Source organism: Rhineura floridana, chromosome 7 (genome assembly GCF_030035675.1).
Source record: "Rhineura floridana isolate rRhiFlo1 chromosome 7, rRhiFlo1.hap2, whole genome shotgun sequence".
NCBI classification, from domain to species: Eukaryota; Metazoa; Chordata; class Lepidosauria; order Squamata; family Rhineuridae; genus Rhineura; species Rhineura floridana.
Window position 1 is genome coordinate 79,651,246 of NC_084486.1, and position 22,059 is coordinate 79,673,304.

Below are 22,059 nucleotides of genomic sequence, written 5' to 3' on the forward strand. Positions count from 1 at the left end.
GCACATTTCTATCTGGTTTGGTGTGGCTGAAGCTATTCTCAAGTAGGTTGCAATTCATGATATTCTGGAGCTAAATACAGTTTATATAGAAATAGAAAAGATTTGTAAGTCATGGAGAATCTGCAAGGGGAAAGCATAAAATGGAACAGACAACAAGCATTTCCCCCCCTTGTGGGCTGCTTCATTTTCTAGAGATGCAGTAGAAATGTGGAGTATTTGAGGTTTCATTCTTGGTTTGGTTTCCCACAAACTGCCTTGCAGACTTAGGAATAATTTTGGAATGGTAACATTCCATCCTTCCTAAATTTTAGGAAGAGTTAGAAGGTGATCTGTTGGTTTTGCTTCTAATAGACCTTCTTTCCAGTTTTGGGTCTCTTCAATTCCTGTAACATCATACAAGTGTGTTTTAATGTTCTGATGTTATTGTTGTGGGGTTTTTTAATATAATTACAGCTGATTGTATGTTATATGTGATCACAGCATTTGCATGCTGGCCTGGAACCATTTTGATGATGGACTGTCAATAAACATAATAAACATAAGGCACTCTTGAAGATGCCCTCCCTGGACCCAGAAAATCTTAATAACGACTATAGGCCGATAGCAAATGTTCAATTTCTGGGCAAGGTCCTTGAACAAGTGGTGGCAGGCCAGCTCCAGACACTCTTGGATGAGACCAATTAACTGGATCCATTTCAGTCGGGTTTCAGGCCTGGTTTTGGCACAGAAACAGCCTTGGTTGCCCTGTATGATGACCTCTGTCGGGAGAGAGACAGGGGGAGTGTGACTCTCTTGATTCTCCTTGATCTCTCAGCGGCTTTCGATACCATCAACCATGGTATCCTTCTGGGAAGACTGGCTGAGTTGGGAGTGGGAGGGACTGCATAGTGGTGGTTCCGTTCCTACTTGGGTGGTCGTCTCCAGAAGGTGGTGCTTGGGGAACATTGCTCGGCATCCTGGACTCTCCAGTATGGGGTTCTGCAGGGGTCAGTTCTGTCCCCCATGCTGTTCAACATCTACATGAAACTGTTGGATGTGGTCATCCAGAGCTTTGGAGTAGTTTGCCATCAGTATGCTGATGACACGCAGCTCTATTTCTCCTTTTCATCTTCTTCAGGTGAGGCTGTCAATGTGCTGAACCAGTGCCTGGCTGCGACAATGGACTGGATGAGGGCTAATCAACTGAGGCTCAATCCAGACAAGACTGAGATGCTGCTAGTGGGTGGTTCTTCTGACCGGATGGTGGATGTCCAACCTGTCCTGGATGGGGTTGCACTCCCCCTGAAGGAACAGGTTCATAGCTTGGGGGTTCTCCTAGAACCATCTCTGTCATTTGAGGCTCAGGTAGCCTCGGTGGGGAGTGCCTTCTACCAACTTCGGTTGGTGGCCCAGCTATGCCCCTATCTGGACAGGGATAACCTGGCTTCAGTTGTTCGTGCTCTGGTAATCTCCAAGTTAGATTACTGCAATGCATTCTACGTGGGGCTGCCTTTGAAGATGGTTTGGAAGCTGCAGCTTGTGCAAAATGCAGCAGCCAGATTGGTAACAGGGACCAGACGGTTGGAACATATAAAACCGATTTTGGCCTGCATGCATTGGCTGCCTGTATGTTTCCGAGCTCGATTCAAAGTGCTGGTTTTAACCTATAAAGCCTTACATGGCTTAGGACCACAGTACGTGATGGAACGCCTCTCCCGACACAAACCCACCCGTACACTATGCTCCACATCAAAGGTCCTCCTCCGGGTGCCTACTCGGAGGGAAGCTGGGAGTCTGGCAACAAGGGAGAGGGCCTTCTTAGCGGTGGCCCCCAAATTATTGAATGATCTTCTTGACGAGGCATGCCTGGCGCCAACACTGTTATCTTTTCGGCACCAGGTCAAGACTGTCCTCTTCTCCCAGGCATTTTAGCATGTGTTTTTAAATTGCTTTTTTAAAAAAAAGATGTGTTTTTAAATTTGTATATTTGTTTTCAATGTTTTTAATTGTAAACCGCCCAGAGAGCTTCAGCTATGGGGCAGTATACAAATGCAATAAACAAACAAACAAACAAACAAACCAGAGTTAGTGCAATTGAACTCAGTAGAAATATACAGGCTGTTACTCAGAGTCAGGATCAGGCTGTTACTCAGATTTGGGGAGTTCTGTGAGGTTCTGAACACTCTCAGCCATAAATAGGCTCTATATAAAAAAGCCGGAAAGCGGTATCAATTTCTGCATTTTCTGTTGGATGACACTCATCTGAAGGTTATCTCAAGCTTTCATTTTGTGTCGCTTGGGTATCACTGTGAGTCTGCAGTAAGCTTAAAACTGTACCAGAAATTATTGTTAGAAGAAGAAAAACGCAGATGCTTTCATAGTTTACTTGGCAGAGACTTTGCTCCTAAACCACCAGACTGATGATACCAGACAGTAAATGGTTTGAATTGTGGGCTACAGAATTATTAATTTAAATATATGATCTGCAACATCTTAAATAGTTAAAGTCAACCAACCCAATCTCAGTACAGGTATACGTGCAGCCAAAATGAAGGCTCAGCAGTGTGATTCCCAGCATTCATATTGGATGGACAACACCACCCTGGCTCTGAGCACTGGATCAGTGTTATGGCTGGTCTTTCTTCTTCACTGCCCACACACTTGAAAAATGTGCTGAGGGGGCTCTGTCATCATCATCAGCCCCTGAGCTGGGAAATCTTTCCAAAAAGTCAATGAGACTATCAGTAATGGATCTGAACTCTCGGTCCCCTGGGCTAGTAAACCACAAGTCCATTCACAACTCAGATGCCTTAGGCTTATTGTCAATGTCCTCTGCATATCTCCACTCCTTGAACCCACTCTGAACCTGCCAGTTGCACATATTTATATAGGGAAAACCTAATGTGACATGAAGCTAATTCTTAACCCCATCAGTCTGACAGTGCAGAGTACAACGGGAATCCAAACAATTCTGTGTGGCCCCACTGACAGTGGGCTCATCCTGTACTACCAAAAGTTTGTGGTGGATCTGAGGGAAGTTGCTTAAAACAGATGTGATTATGCTTGTCTCTTATTGAGTGTGCGGCCAATACGAGGAAGCTTGCCAGTCCAATCCATGTGCTCACTCTTCTAAGGTACAGACGCAAATTCACACATACAGTGATAGATTTGGTAGACAGAGGAACACTGCTCTACAATTACAGGACAGTTAAAATATGGTCCCTGGAGAGTTTTATTTGACCCTGACAGGTGGCTAATTATGCCATATATTGATGTTTATAATGACATCCTTGGAATAAAGCCATTGCACATACTAGGAACTGGGGAATCATATAGTGAGTATGTATCGTATTTAGGTAACAATGGAACCTAACTCTTCCAAAGAAACACCTGCTTAAGAATCTTTCTTCATTGTGTGTATCTTCAAAGAGTTAGATCACCATGTTCTCCAAAAATGTCCTCTCAAGGACCACCTCTCCCCATATGAACCAACCCGGATTCTGCATTAATCATCCAAGGCCCTTCTACATGTACCCCCCCTCCACAGGAGGTCTGGAGAGTGGCAACACAAGAATGGGCCTTTTCAGTGGTGTCCCCCTGGCTGTGGAATGCTCTCTCCAGGGAGGCATGCCTGGGGCTTTCTTTTTTCACTTTTAGGTGTCCGGCAAAGATCTTCCTTTTTACTCAGACCTTTGGCCTTGATGTGGGGTGTTTTAGTTATTCCTGTCTATTTGGGTTTTAAGTTTTTATTTTTTTTTGTATATTATGTTTTATTGATTTTCCAAATAAAATTTACAATGTGATGTAACAGAAGTTTTTGTTGTTTCTTCTAATGGTAATACACACATTGTAGTTAATTGAGAACATACATCTTTTACACAAATGTCAACTTCAATACAACTAATTACAAGCCCCTCAAACAAACCCACATCCCCCCAACCAGGTGGCATTACTTAAGGAATAAGGGGATGTGGGGGGGAAGGGGGGAACAGAAAGGGGGGAAAGGGGGAGAAACAATGGTGGATGAAGCAGGTGAGCAAAACAAACATTTCTAAATTTGTTTAATTTAGTCGCTCCAAATTTTAGCATAATAAGATGGTAGGTTTTGATTATGCTATTTATTGTTGACATATTGAATAAAAGAAAACCATATTGAGGTAAAGTTATCAGTTTTAGAAATACCACGGGCAGCCCTTAGTTTGTATGTTAGTTTTTCCATAAAGGCAATGAACCAGATCTTGTGGTACCAATATTGTATTGTCGCACCTTTTAGGTCTTTCCAATGTTTTGCTATTGTTAGATGGGCCACCATAAGTAGATGTCCAATTAATGGTTTGTCCCTCTTATCCACATCTACATCAGTGAGGAGATTATGGAATGCCACCTGTGGAGTCCTGCCCAAGGACCCAGGCACAATCAATTGGATTTCTTCAAATACCAGATTCCAAAATGACTGGGCTCAAGGGCAGGACCACCACATGTGAAAACACGTACCCCGTTCCCCGCAGCCCCTCCAACAAAGTCCAGATGTTGCTGGATTTATTTGGGACAGCCACACCAGAGTGACATACCATCTATGCACCAATTTTAGCATATGTTCATGTAGTTGGTTGGAGGCTGATTTTATTATAGGTTTTTGCCAGTAAGTATGCCACACCCCCTCATCTATGAAAATACTACAGTCGTTCTCCGATTGCATCTTGAGACTGGATAAATCAGAGTCTTCAAGTGATAGCAAGATTGAGTATATTTGAGAAACAATGCCTCTCTCACCATTATTTGCAGCTACAATAAGTTAATCAAAAGCTTTTAATTGGCGACAGCCCTGTTCTTTAATTCGTGTCCTTGATAAAAAAAATCATGCATCTGACACCATTGGATCCAAGTAAAATTCATGTCACCCAGTGTATCTCTAAAAGATTGCTCTGTTATTAGTTGGTGGTTAGTGAAAAAGTCTTGAATATGGAAGAGTCCCCTCAACCTCCATTCCTGCCAGGCTATATATCTATTTTTATTGTAAAAATTGGGATGGAGAGGAGTCAAAGGGGAATTTAAACCAACCAGAGTTTTTTAATTCTTCTTCCAGCATTTAATCAATGTAGCTGTAAACAAGTTTCCCATAATGTGTTGTAATGTTATTTTAGTAATTTTTTGAAAAAAATAATGTGTTCAGAGGTATGCCATCCACCAATACATTCTCAATTTGGATCCATCGCTTTCTAGTGCTACCCAGGATCAGGAAAGTAAAACGGTAGAGTTGATTGGCTTCCAAATATAATTTTAGGTTGGGCATACCCCACCCTCCTGCTTTTACCTGTCGGTATATTAACTTTTTTCCTGTTTCTGGGCCTCTTGGATTTAAATACAAAGAACTCCCTCTCTTTTTGCCATATCTTAAACAGTTTGTCAGAAATCCATATTGGGAGTGAGTGAAAGAGGAAGGTGAGTCGGGGAAATTTTAAGTGTTGCTATTCTTGCTGTTAAAGAGAGATTTAGTTTGCTCCATATTTTCATGTCCGCGTTAATCGACATCCAAATAGGTCTGAAATTTGCTTGAAATAGTTTGTTAAAATTGTTATGTATCTGTACTCCCAGATAATGTACTTGTTTTGGACAGAGTTTTATACCTAAAATTCTTCCAAATATATGTTGATTTCTAGGGAGTAAATGAAAACATAATGCCTCTGATTTTTGGCAATTGACTGTCAATCTCTATACCTGAGCAAATTGATCAAGCTCCTTTTTAATGTGAGAGGCTGCTTTTGCCGGGTTGGTGATCAGCAATGCCATGTCATCTGAGTGAAGGGTTAGTATGTGCATGTCGCCTCTTATGGTGATCCCAGAAATGGCATTGTTGCTCCTGAGACACTGTGCCAGAAGTTCTATGGCTATTAAAAACAGGAGAGGAGAGAGGGGACACCCTTGTTTTGTACCCCTACGAAGAGAAATTAAATTTGAATCAATTCCATTTACTCTGACAGATGCAAATGAGGTATTATATATTTTGTCTATGATTGATAACGTGGGGTCAAAATTCATTCTACGTGCAGTTTCTTTTTTAAAAGTCCAATTTACACAATCAAAAACAAGGGGTGATTTATCTTTACAATGTTTAATCAAATTTAAAATGTGTCTAATAGGGTCAGCAATTTGTTTCATTGGAATGAAGCCTGATTGGTCAGGATGGATTAATTTTGTGATAATTAAATTCATTTGTTTGGTTAATATAATGGTAAAAAAATTATAATCAGAGTTCAATAACGAAATTGGTCTGTATGATTCCAAGTATAGAGGACTTTTAAAAGGTTTTGGTAAAACCACTATCTTGGAATATCTCCAGGTTTCCGGAAAGGTGTCACCAGCTAATATTCCATTAAATAAATGCACCAACCTTGGAGTGAGAAGCTCCTTATAGTGTTTATAAAACTCATTGGTGTACCCATCCAGGCCTGGAGATTTATTGGTCTTTAAGTTGCTTATGATTTCATCAGTTTCTTCAGAGTGAATAGGGGCTATCAGAGCTGCTTTCTCCTCTCCTGTTAGAGCTGCCAATTGCACAATTCAATAACTAGTCCTGGATTGCGCTCATTGAGCTACCTCTATCCTTGTATAGTTCGCTATAAAAAATCAATAAATTCTCTATTAATTGCCTTAGCTTCCCATATTTGCCCCCTCTTTTTTTGTAGTTTGTGTACCACCGTTTTTTCTTGATCCAATTCGCCAATAGTCTAGATTCTTTATTTCCATATTCATAAAAATGTTGCTTCGTATATAGCAGACTGACCATTGTTTTGTTTACCTTTTGTAAATCCAATTCCTGTCTTTTTATTTCCATGGAACGTAGTATTTTTCTAGTATTTTTTCTAGATCCCATTCTCCCATATTCAGCTGTCAATATTTCCAACTCTCTTGCTATAGCATCTGTCTGTAACCTGCTTATTTTTTAATGTTTGCTAATTGTTTTTACAGATGCTGCGCACCACCACCTTCATGGCCTCCCATTGGGTAGTGATAGAGGTGTCTGGGGTTTCATTTACTGTGAAATTTTTTTTTAAGTGTATTTTATAGTATTTGTGCTGCCTAGGATGGTAAGAAGGATTGGTCTAAACCTCCAAACTGGGGAGTTTCATTGAATGCTCAGGTTAAAAAAAGATGCTATGACAGGGGCATGATCAGTGATTCTAATAGCCCCTACAGTGGTGCTTGCCACCCGTGTCAGTAATGTCTCTGATACTAGGATGCTATTCAGGTGTGTCTGAGTTTGATGGGTCCTCGGGGGGGGAATGAAACTATGGTTCCCTGGGTGCATATCCGCCCAAACATCTTTTAGTCCAAATTTATGCAGTATTTGTAGAATTTGTAGGTTTTTTTTTAATGTATTATGTTTGCCTTTAAGAATTGATTTTTGCAGTTTGGATTTAACAAGCAATTCCGGATCTAGCCCTTTTACATTTACACTTCAAAAGAGAAATTTCTCTTGAATACAATTGCTGTACCATGGGCCTTGGCAGAGCCCACTGCTAAATATTGCTTGTCAAAATAGCTATACTTCAAGAGATATGAGGTGAGTGAATTTCTTGTAAGAAGGTAATAGCATGTCGTATCCAGGTTGGGACTCAGGAACCAGACCAGTTGGTGAAAGCAATTCAGTTTTTATTAACGTAATATCCAGACAAAACTACGCCTTCTCATGAAGTTTCACTACGAAACATAACCTGCGACTTTAAAGAGAGTTGACAGAACAAGGAATCACTATTCCCCTGTCCCTTAAGAAGGGGGCAATCGGGCGTGAATTCTCTCACTCCGCCTCAAAATGCTCTCATCCACTCCCCTCCTTTCCCTCTTCTTTTGTTGTCTCTTTTGCTGTCTCCTGGTACGTGGTGAAGGAGGTGCCCCCTCCCCTTCTGAGGGCTCTGATTCAGGTATTGGGGAAAGCGGGGGGACCAGGCCTGAATCGTCGGACTCTTTCTCTTTGCTTTTCTCTGAGTCAGGAGGAGGCTGGATTCCCCCTTGCCCTCCCTCTTTCTCTAACTGCTCTGAGCTCGAAGGGGGAGGGGGTGTGGGAAGCTCCTGGGAAGGATATGTGTCTGTGGGAACTTCAAGGTCTTCTCTGCCAGACAGTTCTATCTCTGAGACTCCCTCCCCCTCCTCTTCGTTTTCTTCAGACGGCCCTGGCCAAATGACCCCCTCCCTCTCTTCATCCTCAGAAACATCAGGGTCCCAATCCTGCATCCCGACACCATCCCCCTCCCATGCTGTGCTTCCCCCCAGTGTCAGCTCTACACTGCGTCAGCAGTGCCGGTGGGGGGCTGGAAATTCCTGGGTGGTTGGCAGGGAAGCAAAGTCCTTAGCCGGCAGTCTGGTCATAAATCTGCCAGGTCTAGGAGGAGGGGAGCTGATAAGGGCCAGGCTTGTCCGAAGCGTACTTGCCGAGTCAGGAGTCCAGAAGTGAGGTCAGTAGAGGTCCGGAATCAAGTGCCAAGGGGTCAGTCCGAAAGAGGGTGCCAGGAAACTAGGAACACACAAGCCATGCCTGATGTTGCAGTCAGCAACAAGCTGCAGCCAAGGTGTGCCTTATAAAGAGCAAGGTTGACAGCAGGTGTGAGCCCTCAGCATTTGGGCCTTAAGGAGACAGGCCTGCCTCTCTTCTGCCTGACCTTCTGCTGTCTACGTTCTGCAGGTCAGGGGGGAGTATCCTGTTCACTGTCTGTGTCTGGCTGCAGGGCCTCTGCTGTATCTGGGGTGCTCTGCAGCTGAGGGGGAGAAGGAGCTGGATTCTCAGGAGGCTCCTCCGTGTGTCCTTCTGAGTCTGCTGCTCCTGGGTCTTCTGCTGTTACTCCCGAGTTGTCCTCATCTGAGGAGTCCTCTGACGGGGCCATGACACCCAGATTGTCGGCTTGGGATGCAGAGGGAACCGTTGATGAAAGTTTTTTACTAAGTCTGGGGCATGGACATCGCTCTCATTTTCCCATGACCTGTCGGCTGGTCCATAACCCTTCCAGTGAATCAAATATTGTAGTTTATTCTGCCTTCTCCTGGAGTCCAGGATTTCTGCTACTTCAAACTCAGATTGTTCATTCACTATTAACGGCGCTCCTGGAGATTCCACTGGCCTTAACTCACTGGGAGGGGCTGCTTTCGTTAACAAAGAGCGATGGAACACAGGGTGTATTTTAAAAGTATCTGGCAATTTCAGACGATACGCCACTGGATTGATTTGCACCTCTATTTCAAAGGGCCCTACTCTCTTGTCCTGTAGCTTCCTGCATTTGCCCGGCATCTGCTCTGATGTATTTTCTCTGAGTCAGGAGGAGGCTGGATTCCCCCTTGCCCTCCCTCTTTGTCTCCTATTTGAAGGGGGGGGCTCCCGTCGATGTTGATCAGCAATTCGTTTATACTCCGTTTTAGCCTCATCTAGTTGTTTTTTCAGGACTTGCTGCACCACCTGAAGTTCCTGCAGAAATTCCCCTGCAGCCGGTACAGGCATGCTCCCTGTACTGCTAGGGAAAGCTTTGGGGTGGAATCCATAATTAGCAAAAAAAGGTGTCTGCCCAGTACTGGTATGCAAATAATAATAATAATAATAATAATAATAATAATAATAATAATAATAATAATAATAATAATAATAATAATAATAATAATAAAGAGTTATTATAAGCAAATTCTGCAAAATGCAAATATGAGACCCAATCAGTCTGTTGGTAAGACACATAACAACGTAAATACCTTTCCAGAACTGCATTAAGTATCTCAGTCTGCCCGTCTGTCTGGGGGTGATGCACTGAAGAAAGTTTTAACTCCGTCTGCAGCTGTTTCCAAACAGCTCTCCAAAATTTAGCTGTAAACTGAGTTCCCCGATCCGAGACTAGGCTATTTGGCAATCCATGCAATCGATAGATTTCCTTTATAAACAGCTTTGCTGTTTCTCTAGCTTCTAAGGCCCCTGAGCAAGGAAGGAAATGTGCCATTTTGGTCAAGGAATCCACGATCACCAATATCGCCGTCATTCCTTGTGACTTCGGTAGATCAGTTATAAAATCCATGAAAAAGTCCTTCCAGGGTTCGGTCGGCGTAGGTAGAGGGTTGAGCAAACCTGTCGGTTTTCCCGTGTCTGTTTTCGCGCGCATACAGACAGAGCAGGATTTTACATAGTTCTCAATGTCTCGGCGCATTTGAGGCCACCAAAAATCCTTAGCCACATTCTGAATGGTCTTAAAGATCCCAAAGTGCCCAGCCGTGACAGAGTCATGACATTGATGCAAAATTCTAAGTCTTAGGCAGAGCTTGGAAAAGTTACTTTTTTGAACTACAACTCCCATCAGCCCCAACCAGCATGGCCACTGGATTGGGCTGATGGGAGTTGTAGTTCAAAAAAGTAACTTTTCCAAGCTCTGGTCTTAGGTCCCCCTTTGGCACGTACCTGGCAGCTTTAAACCACAACAGTCCATCCTTCCAATGGAAACTTACTTATTCTTCCTGGTCCTGTTCACTTTCCTGGATATATTGTTGCATGCATGGATCCCCCTGCTGTGCCTTCCTGAGCTCCTCTTCCCACGAAGGCTGGCATAAACCCAACATCAGCTTCTCCGGCGGAACAATGTACTGGGGAGAGCTGCCACCTTCATCGCCTTTGTATTGTGGTTGTCTAGATAGAGCATCTGCTCTCTGGTTTTTTGCATGGGCATGGTAAGTAATCCTGAAGTTAAACCTGGCGAAAAACTGCGACCAACGTATCTGTCTTTGGTTCAGTTTCCTTGCTGTTTGTAGACTTTCCAAGTTCTTATGATCAGAACGTACTTCTATCTGCTGCTGGGCTCCCTCCAAATACTGTCTCCAGTTCTCAAATGAGTCCTTGATGGCTAGCAGCTCTTTTCCCCACACTGTATAATTTCTTGCGGCGTCCTTTAATTTTCTGGAGAAATACGCACAGAGATACAATTCTTTTCTGTCCATGCCTGTCTGCAAAAGAAATCCCCCCCCCCATGGCTAGGTCCGAAGCATCCGCTTCCACGACAAAAGGGCGGGTAGGGTCAGCAAAACGCAGAATAGGCTCAGATGCGAATTTCCTTTTCAGTTCCTCGAAAGCTCTTGTTGCCTCCTCTGTCCATTGAAACTTTCCTTTTCCCCTTAAACAGTCAGTAAGGGGGGCTGTTAGCTTGGAAAAGCCTGGGATGAATTTTCTGTAGTAATTGGCAAATCCCCAAAAAATGCTGTACATCCTTCTTGGTGGTCGGTTGGCCCCACTCCAATACACAACTTACTTTTCCTGGATCCATCTCTACTCCTCCTGCCGAGATTCTGTACCCAAGGAAGTCCAAAGTTGACAAGTCAAATCCACATTTCTCCAACTTGGTATACAAGTGATTCTCTCTCAGTCTTTTCAACACAGTTTTCACGTGTTGATCATGCTCTTCCTGATTCTTTGAAAACACCAGAATATCATCCAGATAACAAATCACGTATTGATCCAAGAGGTCTCTAAACACTTCGTTCATAAACTTCTGAAACACTCCTGAGCTTCCACGTAGCCTGAAAGGCATCACTAGGTATTCGAATTGACCATAAGAGGTGTTGAACCCGTTTTTTCATTCATCCCCCTCCTTCATTCGAATTAGATTATATGCCCCTCTTAAGTCCAATTTTGTGAAGATTGTTGCAGAACGCAGTCGGTCTAACAACTCCGGAATTAAGGGCAAGGGGTAACTGTTAGGTATGGTGATTTGATTTAAGGCGCTGTAATCATTACAGGGTCTGAGTTCACCTCCTTTCTTCTTCACAAACAGCAAGGGGGCCCCTGTGGGGGATTGTGAGGGACGGATAAATCCTCGCTTCAGGTTTTTGTCCCAAAACTCTCTCAGAGTGGCTCTCTCTGGCCCTGTGAGGGAGTAAATTTTCCCAGCTGGAATGCTTGCTCCTGGCACTAAATCAATAGCGCAGTCATAAGGGCGATGGGGGGGTAATGCCTCGGCTTCCTTTTCGTTAAATTCATCTTCAAAATCTACATATTTCAAGGGAAGTACCACTTCTTTGGCTTCCTGTACCGCTCCCGCCAGGGCTTTTATGGTTTTCTCTGGCTGGCAGTTCTCTTGACAGTACTGAGAAGTGAACCAGACGACCGCATCCTTCCAAGCTATTTTTGGGTCATGCTTTGCTAACCAGGGCATTCCCAAAATCACATCAAAGTTCGAGAGATCTGACACATACAACGAAATGTGCTCTTCGTGCCCAGGAATTTGTAGCTTCAATTCCTCTGTGGCTCGAGTCACTCCGCCCGACTTCAATGGCCTGCCATCAATGGTTTCAACTGGTAAGGGGGTTTCTAATTTCCATTGGGAGACTCGGTGACGTTTTGCCAACTTTGCATCAATGAAATTGGTGGAAGCTCCACTGTCAATCAGTGCCGTAGAGCTGAACATTTCTCCTGTGGAAGTTGTAATCCGAATCGGTAGTACCAGTACCCCTTTTGAAGGGGGCTGAACCACCTGAGGCCCTTTGTACACCGCGGCACCCAGCCCTCCGGCCTGCATGAGAGCTGGGTATTTTAGTTTCCCGACGGCCCTGTTTTCTCTGCTTTAAGTCCGCATTCCCTAGCGACGTGTCCCGGCTTGGAACAATAAAAGCAGAGACGCTCCCGACGACGCCTTTCTTTTTCCTCTTCCGAGATCTTTGAACGAGCCCCTCCCGACCCTTCTCCTGTGTTGCCTGTCACCCCGGGAGTCAGAGGGATTTTACTGCGAGAGGCTGAAACTGGGTACCTCTGTATGTCCTGTTTCCTCTCCAGGTGCCTTCCTTCCAACCGGTTGTCGATTTGTAGGCACAGCCGGATCAGTCCAGGCAGAGTTGTTGGGGGTGTAGTTCTGGCCAGGTCATCCAAGATCTCAGCATTCAGTCCACTTTAGTACACGAACATCAGAGCTAAGTCATTATAACCAGTTTCCTGAGCCAGAATTTTAAAGGCATTGGTATACTCTGAAACAGTTCCTTTCCCTTGCTTCAAAGCGCCCAATTGCCTCGCCACAGTCTCAGCTCTTTGAGGGTCCTGAAACATCTCCGTCATGGCTTGCATAAATTCTTGATATCTTCCTAGAATGGCATACTTTCTTACCAGATAGGGAGTGACCCACTTGGCCGCTTCCCCTTCCAATAGACTGATCACGAAGGCCACTTTGGCCACATCACCAGGAAATTCTGCATTCCTAATGTCCAGATACATTTCACATTGAGCCACGAAGGTGGAGAATTGGTCACTCTGTCCTGCATATTTAGGTGGTAATCCAATAGGGACCTTAACCACAGCAGCTGAAGGGGCTGTCCGCATTTGATCTATCGTGGCTTTCAAGGTCTGATTGTCAGTTTTCAATGTCCTAACTGACGCTATCAAGGTTTGGACATCTGTCTGTAAATCTGCAACAGTAGTCCTCAGCCGTCGCACTTCCTCCGCCTCGGAAGTGGGATTTGTCCCCCCTGCTGCTCCCTTTTCCATCTTGTTACGTTCAAGTGGTGAAAGCGTTGAGGGTTGGGTAGGTGGTTCTGTCAAACTGTCGTATCCAGGTTGGGACTCAGGAACCAGACCAGCTGGTGAAAGCAATTCAGTTTTTATTAACGTAATATCCAGACAAAACTATGCCTTTTCATGAAGTTTCACTATGAAACATAACCTGCAACTTTAAAGAGAGTTGACAGAACAAGGAATCACTATTCCCGCTGCCCCTTAAGAAGGGGGCAATCGGGCGCGAATTCTCTCACTCCGCCTCAAAGTGCTCTCATCCACTCCCCTCCTTTCCCTCTTCTTTTGTTGTCTCTTTTGCTGTCTCCTGGTACGTGGTGAAGGAGGTGCCCCCTCCCCTTCTGAGGGCTCTGATTCAGGTATTGGGGAAAGAGGGGGGACCAGGCCTGAATCGTCGGGCTCTTTCTCTTTGCTTTTCTCTGAGTCAGGAGGAGGCTGGATTCCCCCTTGCCCTCCCTCTTTCTCTAACTGCTCTGAGCTCGAAGGGGGAGGGGTGTGGGAAGCTCCTGGGAAGGATATGTGTCTGTGGGAACTTCAAGGTCTTCTCTGCCAGACAGTTCTATCTCTGAGACTCCCTCCCCCTCCTCTTCATTTTCTTCACACGGCCCTGGCCAAATGACCCCCTCCCTCTCTTCGTCCTCAGAAACATCAGGTTCCCAATCCTGCATCCCGACATAGCAGGGGCTATACCTTTTATATAACGAGTTATTCTGTGCTTCTTTATGTTGTCACATAGCCCCTTCACATTGAGGGTTAGAAATTTTACATTAGTCATGATGTTTTTTTTGGGGGGGGTTCTGCCTTCTTCCCCCCTTTCTCCCCTCCCCCCTTAACATCCACCATATACAACCACCAATTTAACTTGGAATACATCAATCGAGGGTTTAATAATAGCAACCAAAATAAGCCACCTTTCCTTCCCCGTGGGCCCCTTCCCACCCAAACCTTACTCAATGGGGTCTAAATGAGGGAACAAATGCTAAACTTGAACAACATACCAGCACCTTCCTTACAGGGAAAAACGTAAAGTCACTGAGTGGTGCCATTAGAGGCCTGACCTTGTGGACTTGGTTGAAAATACTGAGTCCACGTCTATGCAAAAATGCATATATCCAGGGTTTAGGCCCTTGTGATAAACGCAATTATTTTAGGGGGAAAGGCCAAAAGGCAAAAAAGAATATGGAAAGGAAAAGACTGCTGCAAAGAGCCGCCATCCCCTTTGTCCCCTCCCCCCCGTGATGGAACATGAGGTAAAAAAAAAGAAGAAAAAAGACTTGGGAACACATGGGAAGGAATAAGGAAGGAGGGGAGAAAAAAGAACTATCATTCCCCCTCCTTCCCTCCCCATGCACCCCCTCCCCTTAATATTAGAAGCAACCAAGATTAACATATGGGTGACTTGCGTGCTGTTTCTCAAACAACATCATTTTGGAGGTTTAAACGCTGGAGAATTTGTCAGAAGTATGCAGTGGCGTCACTAGGGTTGGTGTCACCCGGTGCGGTAACTCATGGTGTCACCCCCATGGACCTCCTCCCGTATCAGACCATACAGAATCCTTAGTAATGTTTTTTGTACTAATGTTACTCGTAAATTGTAATTCCCATATATCACTGAATGTAATGGCAATAGTAGTGACATAAACAACTAGCAAAATTAAAATTACACCTATAAATTACAATATCATACGCACAGCTCAAATTCTTGCTCTTATTACTAATGGGAGTTAATTATCTTGCTGTCCCGTCCAGAGCCGAAAGAATGAGGCTGGAGTGTGTGTGCAAGTAAATCTCGTTTTATTAGAGTAATGGATACATCAAAGGCATTGCACTTCATAGGAAACCCTACACTAACTCACTAGAGTCCCTAACTATACTCTAGACATGATCTGCAGCGTGCGAAGGAAGTTGACTCAACGACCCCCCACTGGGAGCAGCAGGCTTATATAGGAAATGTTTTCAAATGTAATCTCTGACTCCTTCATAATTCCTGTCTTTGCCCTGTCCATTTCTCATGGCGATGGGAACGAGGAGACAGGGGACACGCATCCAACGGCTCATCTGAAGACACCTGCACCCGAGCAACGGGCTCGAGGTCAGGGGGCGGTGCCACACTGGAATCCTCCTGGGAACTGCTTGGTAAAGGAGGAGCTGGCACTGACTCTGAAGCTTCCCCCCACAAGTCCTCTGCATCAACTGGGGGCGGTGCACTCGGCTCCTCGGAAAGGGCGTTACTCGTGGGAACTGGCTGGAGAGCAGGCTGCCCCCTCCCGCACGATCCTGCTCAGACACAACAATCCCCAACTCTGCTTCTTCTGGCTGTGGAGGTGCCTGAAACTCATGCCTCCCCCCTTCCTGTCCCTTCTGAGTTGGCTGCAGCGCAACACTTGCATATGCCCATAGTAAATTTTCAGATACTTTCAGACCCTCAGCAATTTTCAAGTGGTCTATGTAGAAGAAAGGTTTGGGAACCCCTGGAATAAGACACCTGCTTATGTCCCTATGCTGCTCTCTCCCCTCATTTAGGTGCCTGGGATGCATGCGTGTGGACACACCTCCTTACAATTATGGAAAGTGATTCTTAATAATAAGTCTCCAGACACAAAGTTACATAAGTATTTATCAGTTGTTCAGTAGAAAATTCAGAGCTCAGGGTCCCTTCATGATAGTTACAGCCACGTACACCCTTTTTTGCTCCTGGATTAAGAATGAGATCTTTGTTAATGCATTCTGTCACAACAACAAACATCTCTAGGAGCCAATCAGCATGCAAGTGGAGAGCATTAGCAACTGAGAAGAGTCTTCTCAGTGGCTGACTCACCTCCTTTCACTCTGATTGGCTCCAATCTGCAGAAAAGGCAAGGAAGCATATTAGAAGACTCTTCTCAGTGACTAACACACCCCTTTTCATGCTGACTGTAGGATGCTTGGAGACATAGGGACCCTGCTCCCAAATAAGCAGAGGGACTAAGATCTCCTGGGCGACTACCCTCCTGGTGCTTATGGACATGACCGTAATATATTTTGTGACGTGCAAGTTCGATATTATTTATTAAGTGTGTTTAGGATTACACTGATGGCATTCCCAAATATGTACTTTCGCACAGACTTTGGTTTTCCATAACACAATGTTTGTCCAAGCCTCCACACTTGGGGGGGGCACTACTTGCACACCCCTTCCATAAGCACATCAAAGTTGGATACACACCTGAACCAAGACCCAGACAAAAGGGCACTCAAAACAAAAAGGTAATTACAGTGGCTGAGTAGATCTTGTACAGTGGTTATACTGACTGGGCAGCCACTGTCCTTCACATTTTACAAAATACTTTTTCCTATACAAAGATTAAATTTCTGTGTATGAAAAAGTAATATATGAAGTGGTCTCAATGGTGAGAAAAGTAAACAAGTGAATGGTGATCCAAATGTTTTTCATTCTCATGTTATGAAGCTAGCTGCCAGATGATGTATCACCTTCGCTACGCATGCAACGTAGACTGAAAAAACAGCACCCAAGCCTCCATTCAATACGTGCACGTGTTCTTTCCAACATGAATCTACAGGTCTCAAAAAGTAACGTGTGACAAATTCCTCAAACACCTTATAACATGCCTCAAACATGGTCTCTTGTTCTACCAGCATGACTTCACACCATCACTTTGCCAAAACATAAGGATAGGTAAATTGCTTTTAGGGAGGTTCACAATTATGATTTCCTATTTATTTAATCTAAAAATATTTAAAATACATAAAAACAGCCAGGGGAAGATATTGGAGAAATATAAAATAAATACAAACAAAAAAGGGGGGGGGAGGTGAAAAGACCTTAAATGTGCTACTCACCATCTCTCAGCCTGTCCTCCCCTCAGGATGAAAACAACGGAGAACCATGACCACCCCCAGGAAAAAGGGCACACTTAAAACGTAGAGGAAAAAATCATCTACAACCATAGTGTGAAATCAAATACTTATTGGGACACAGTATGAAGAAATATTTATATAAACATGACTATCAAATATGTTTATGAATTACACAATCTTTAAATATATTTATAGTGCAATCCGATGTTTGTTTACTCAGAAGCAAGTCCCAATGTATTCAATGGGGCGTACTCAAACTGGGAAGTGTGCAGAGAACTACAGCCTCAAGTGATAAGGAACTTGTTCTTTCAACTTGTTCTTTTAAGTTGAGACCTTATCCAAGTCTGAGTCTGTGTTGGAATTGCTTTTTAATATGTTTTTAAGCCTTTTCTTTTTTTAAAAAAAATGTTTTTTATTTCAAAGATGTTTTAATATATTTTAAAGTCTGTTTTTATGATGTTTTAAAGTGCTTTTAGTGCTTTTATTTGCCACCCTGGGCTCCTACTGGGAGGAAGGGGGGGATATAAATCAAATAATAAATAAATAAACTTCATTCACCCAACCCAAAATTCAGAAGCATGCCTCTTTAGGCTGTTTTCCAACTGTTTATTCTTGCTTCATGATTATTGGATTTTAAATGGCTTTATTTCTTGTTGTGAGCTGCCTTGGTTTCCAACCATACCTCACAGGGTTGTTGGAAAGACTACACACACACACACTGCAGATGTATAAATACATACAGCCCATATAATAGTTTATTGTCAAACCAGTTGGTCATTCCAGAAAAACAGTATTAGTTTTAAAAAAAATCAGTATTCGTTTCCTACAGAATAAAAACTGTAATACCTAAGTAAGCCCTGCCTACTTGCTTTAAAATAGGACTGGAGGAGGGGGGGACAGAAAGACAACACAAACACAATTCTTTTTTACATTCACTCCAAAGTCCCATTGATTTTCAGCACATTCATAACCATGTCTACTCAAAAGTAAATCCTATTGAATTCAATGGGATTTACTCTGGAGATATGGGATTAGCAATGCTTTTACCCCCACAAAAGCAAGTATTGGGAAGGTTTTGAAAACACTGCGCAGGATCTGACTCCTACACACAAGAGGGGAAAAAACTGAAATATATATACTTACCCAATTTATGAGATTTTCAGATAAACTGGGGGGAAACCACCATTTTCTGGCCTTGCAATGAGGTTCACTAGACACTGCCACAGGTCAAACAAACACTTCACTGATTGGCTGCAATCCTGAACGGGCGGGGTTAAAGCTACGAAGTGCTATACAGTAGTTTAAAAAAAGATTTAACGGGGGCAGCTGACGTTTTTATGTATATCTCGAGAACCAGACCACCTAGAAATTTAAATTTTTTTTTAAATTAAAGCTGAGAATCACCCCCCTCTGATGGTGTCACCTGGTGTGGTCTGCACCCCCTGCACCCCCTAGTGACACCACTGGAGGGCGGCTGACGTTTTTATGTATATCTCGAGAACCGGACCACCTAGGAACTTAATTTTTAAAAAATTAAAGCTGAGAGTCACCCCCCTCTGATGGTGTCACCTGGTGCAGTCCGCTTCCCCCGCATCCCCCTAGTGATGCCACTGGAAGTATGTGAGCATTGATGCACAGTCTCTTCATCTTGCACTAGAGGGACTTGGTGTGAGAGATCGAGCTTCCACATTGGTATAAGCTATTGATTCTGTAGGAGTGTGTTTGCAAGGGTGAAGATTTTTCTTGCTGCTTTTCCAGCTCCCATTGTGTCTGTGATGTGTGTCATTTCTGTCAGCTTTTAGGTCTTCCTTTCAGATCCCTTCAGGGTGTTCTGTGTTGCATGCCACCAGGAGGGAAGGAGAGCCTCCTTCATGGTGCTCGCTGTCAGCAGCCCTCCATTCTTAGGCACAATCAGTCGAAATGAGAATCTCCAGTGGTACAATAGGGCCCCGCTTATACGGCGGGTTAGGGACCAGGCCCCTGCCATGAAGCGGAAATCGCCGTAAAGCAGAACCCATTGACTTTAATGGGTCGCGTCGCGCAAAAATGATGCCAAAATGCCGCAAAACGGCAAAATCAGCTTTAAAATGGGGAATTTCCCCTGATGAAAGCCGCGGCATCAGTGGAAAGCCAGAAAGCGGGGCCCTACTGTACCTGCAAGAGGGTGGTGACTGGTTTAAAATTGCTTTGCTTTTGCAGCATATCAGGGCATAAATCTTGTAATGCCATAACAGGCTTGCCAACAAACTGCAAATCTTTAATCTTCCTCAGGACTTGCATTAATTTTTCTTTCTTTGTGAACCTTGTGAAGCAAGCAATAATATCCCATGGGGGTGCTTTATCATTGGGTTTTGCAGCTAGTGCCCGGTGAGCTTGTTTGAAGTCGTTTTTCAATATTGCTAGGCCCAGGAATACAGAATTTAACCATGCTGCCAAAAAGGTGGCCATTGATGCAAAGTGTTCTTCAGCCCCTTCTTTAATCCTACAAAAATAAATATTCCATTTACGTACCCGATTCTCAATGTCCTCCAGCTTATTTTTTATAATCTTATTCTCATATTGGAGTAGCAATAGTTCCTCTGAATTAGTTAGGCTCAGATCCAGTTATTCTGATGATGATTGTACTACATCATCCAAACGTGCAGTGAGGTCCGTCAGTTTAACCTCCTAGCGCTGAAAAGTGGCATCCTAGGTACTTGCTATGTCCAATTTAAAAGGCTGAAATTGCTTAGCTAGCTCTTCCTTCGATGAAGCAGCCGTAAAATTCACATCCGCAGGTGCAGTTTTAGAGCTTTTCTGAGATCCAGGAGCCATCTTGTCTAGTAGTTGTCACTTTGCTGTGCTTGGGCCTTCTGTGTTTTGCAATTTAAAATAGTCCTCCAAATTGTCTTTTCCTTTAAATATGCCGGGGAGCATTCCCCCCTTGAAATAGCTTTTATCTGTGAGTAAGACAGTGTTTGCCATCCAGAGGGAACAGAGCAGTGAAGTTATGCAGCCATTTCGAAGCACCGCTGGCCACACCCCCGGGTTTTAAGTTTTTATATTGTATGTTTTAAAATCTGTTTTATATTGTATTTTTAAAAACATTCTTTTATATTGTATTTTATTACTCGTGGCTTTGCCCCTGCATTCTTCACATACGACCACCAGCACTCCCACACACAACCAGGCAGCCCTTCCTCCAGACACTTCCCCAGGCAGCCCTATGACCCCCAGGCACTGCACCCCCAGATGCCCCCAGGCAGCCCTACTCTCTCAGGTACCCCTACTCCTCCACCTCAGGCACCCCTCCAAGCAGCCCCATTCCCCCTGCAATATCCGATGTCTGCAGGCATTGGCTGGAATGTGCCCACTTGCGCTCTGGGCTGTCTTGCCATGCTTGTTTGTGCACCACTGCAGGACCCTGCTACTGGCCCCCTCGAGAAGTGGTGCCACCGTGCAGCACACCTAGGCTACTGCTGTATCCAGGTGGATTACTGGCTTTCCCATCCGGGCACCAAGGCTGCCACCACCACCTATGCCATCTTCCTTCTCTCCCCTTAGCTTCCTTCCTTCCTTCCACTCTCTCAGCCTTAACCCTAGAGTGGCTCGATCACTCATTGATTGGATTTATTCCTTCCTTCCCCCCTGCCCTTGAGCCCAGCACAGCTCAGTCAGGCTGCAGTTCACAGTGCCATCTGTCTGTAGCCAAGCAAACTGCAATGTGATGGGTTAGGGGTTTAAATTTGTATGTATATTGAAATTTGTTGTAAGTCACCTAGAGACCTTTGGTTATGAGGTGACTTTGTAGTAGTAGTAGTAATCATAATCATAATAATAAGAAATACAAATAGTCTTTCCTTGCTCCAATGGCAAGAGTACAGGGTCCCCTGTTCTAAATGGGATTCCACTCCCCTGGAAGGAGCACGTACATAGTTTGGGAATACTCCTGGATTCAATACTGGCACTGGAGGCTCAGTGGCTTCGGTGGCTAGGAGTGCCTTTGCTGATTTGTCAGCTGTTGTCCCTTTTGCACAGAAATGACTTGCTATTGCACTTCATGCTCTGGTAGTGTCCAAACTAGATTATTGCAATGTGATCTACATAGGGCAGCCCTTGAAGGCAACTTGGGAACTTCAGTTGATCCAAAACGCAGCAGCCAAATAACTGGTTGGAGTCCCATTTAGATTCCATATAACCTCTGTTTTGGCATTGGTTGTCAGTTCATTTCCAGGATGAATTCAAGATGCTCACACTTGTGTTTAAAGCCCTAAATGACTTAAACTCCAAATGTCAGAAAGACTACCTCCTTCCCTACAGACCCTCTCACATGTTAATCAGCAGAGGGGGCCTCTTGCTAGTTCCACTGCCCTCATAAGTGGGGGGAAATAACTCAGGAGAGGGCATTCTCTATGGCAGCCCCTAAGTTATGGAACTCTCTCCCCACAGAAATGCATCTGACACCATCACTATATAGATTTTTTTTTCATATGTAGAAGACACGCCTCTTTTCCCTAGCCTTTGACGTTTGAAATGTATATTTTTAGGACCCACTCTATTCTTGTGATTGTAATTTGTTTTAAATGTTTTTAATGCTGTATTTTGAATTGTTGCGAGCCACCCTGGGATGTTAAGGTGAAGGTAATAAATCATATTAATAATAAATTTTGGCTGGTCCATGACCGAAATAAATTCATTCATTCATTCATTCATTCATTCATTCATTCATATTA

General features: G+C 44.0%; 1 protein-coding gene across 1 annotated transcript in view; it reads left to right on the plus strand.

Annotated features, from left to right (window-relative positions):
- Positions 1-22,059, plus strand: part of SORCS1 (sortilin related VPS10 domain containing receptor 1) — a 630,164-nt gene that overhangs the window by 463,258 nt on the left and 144,847 nt on the right. The window lies entirely within an intron of this gene.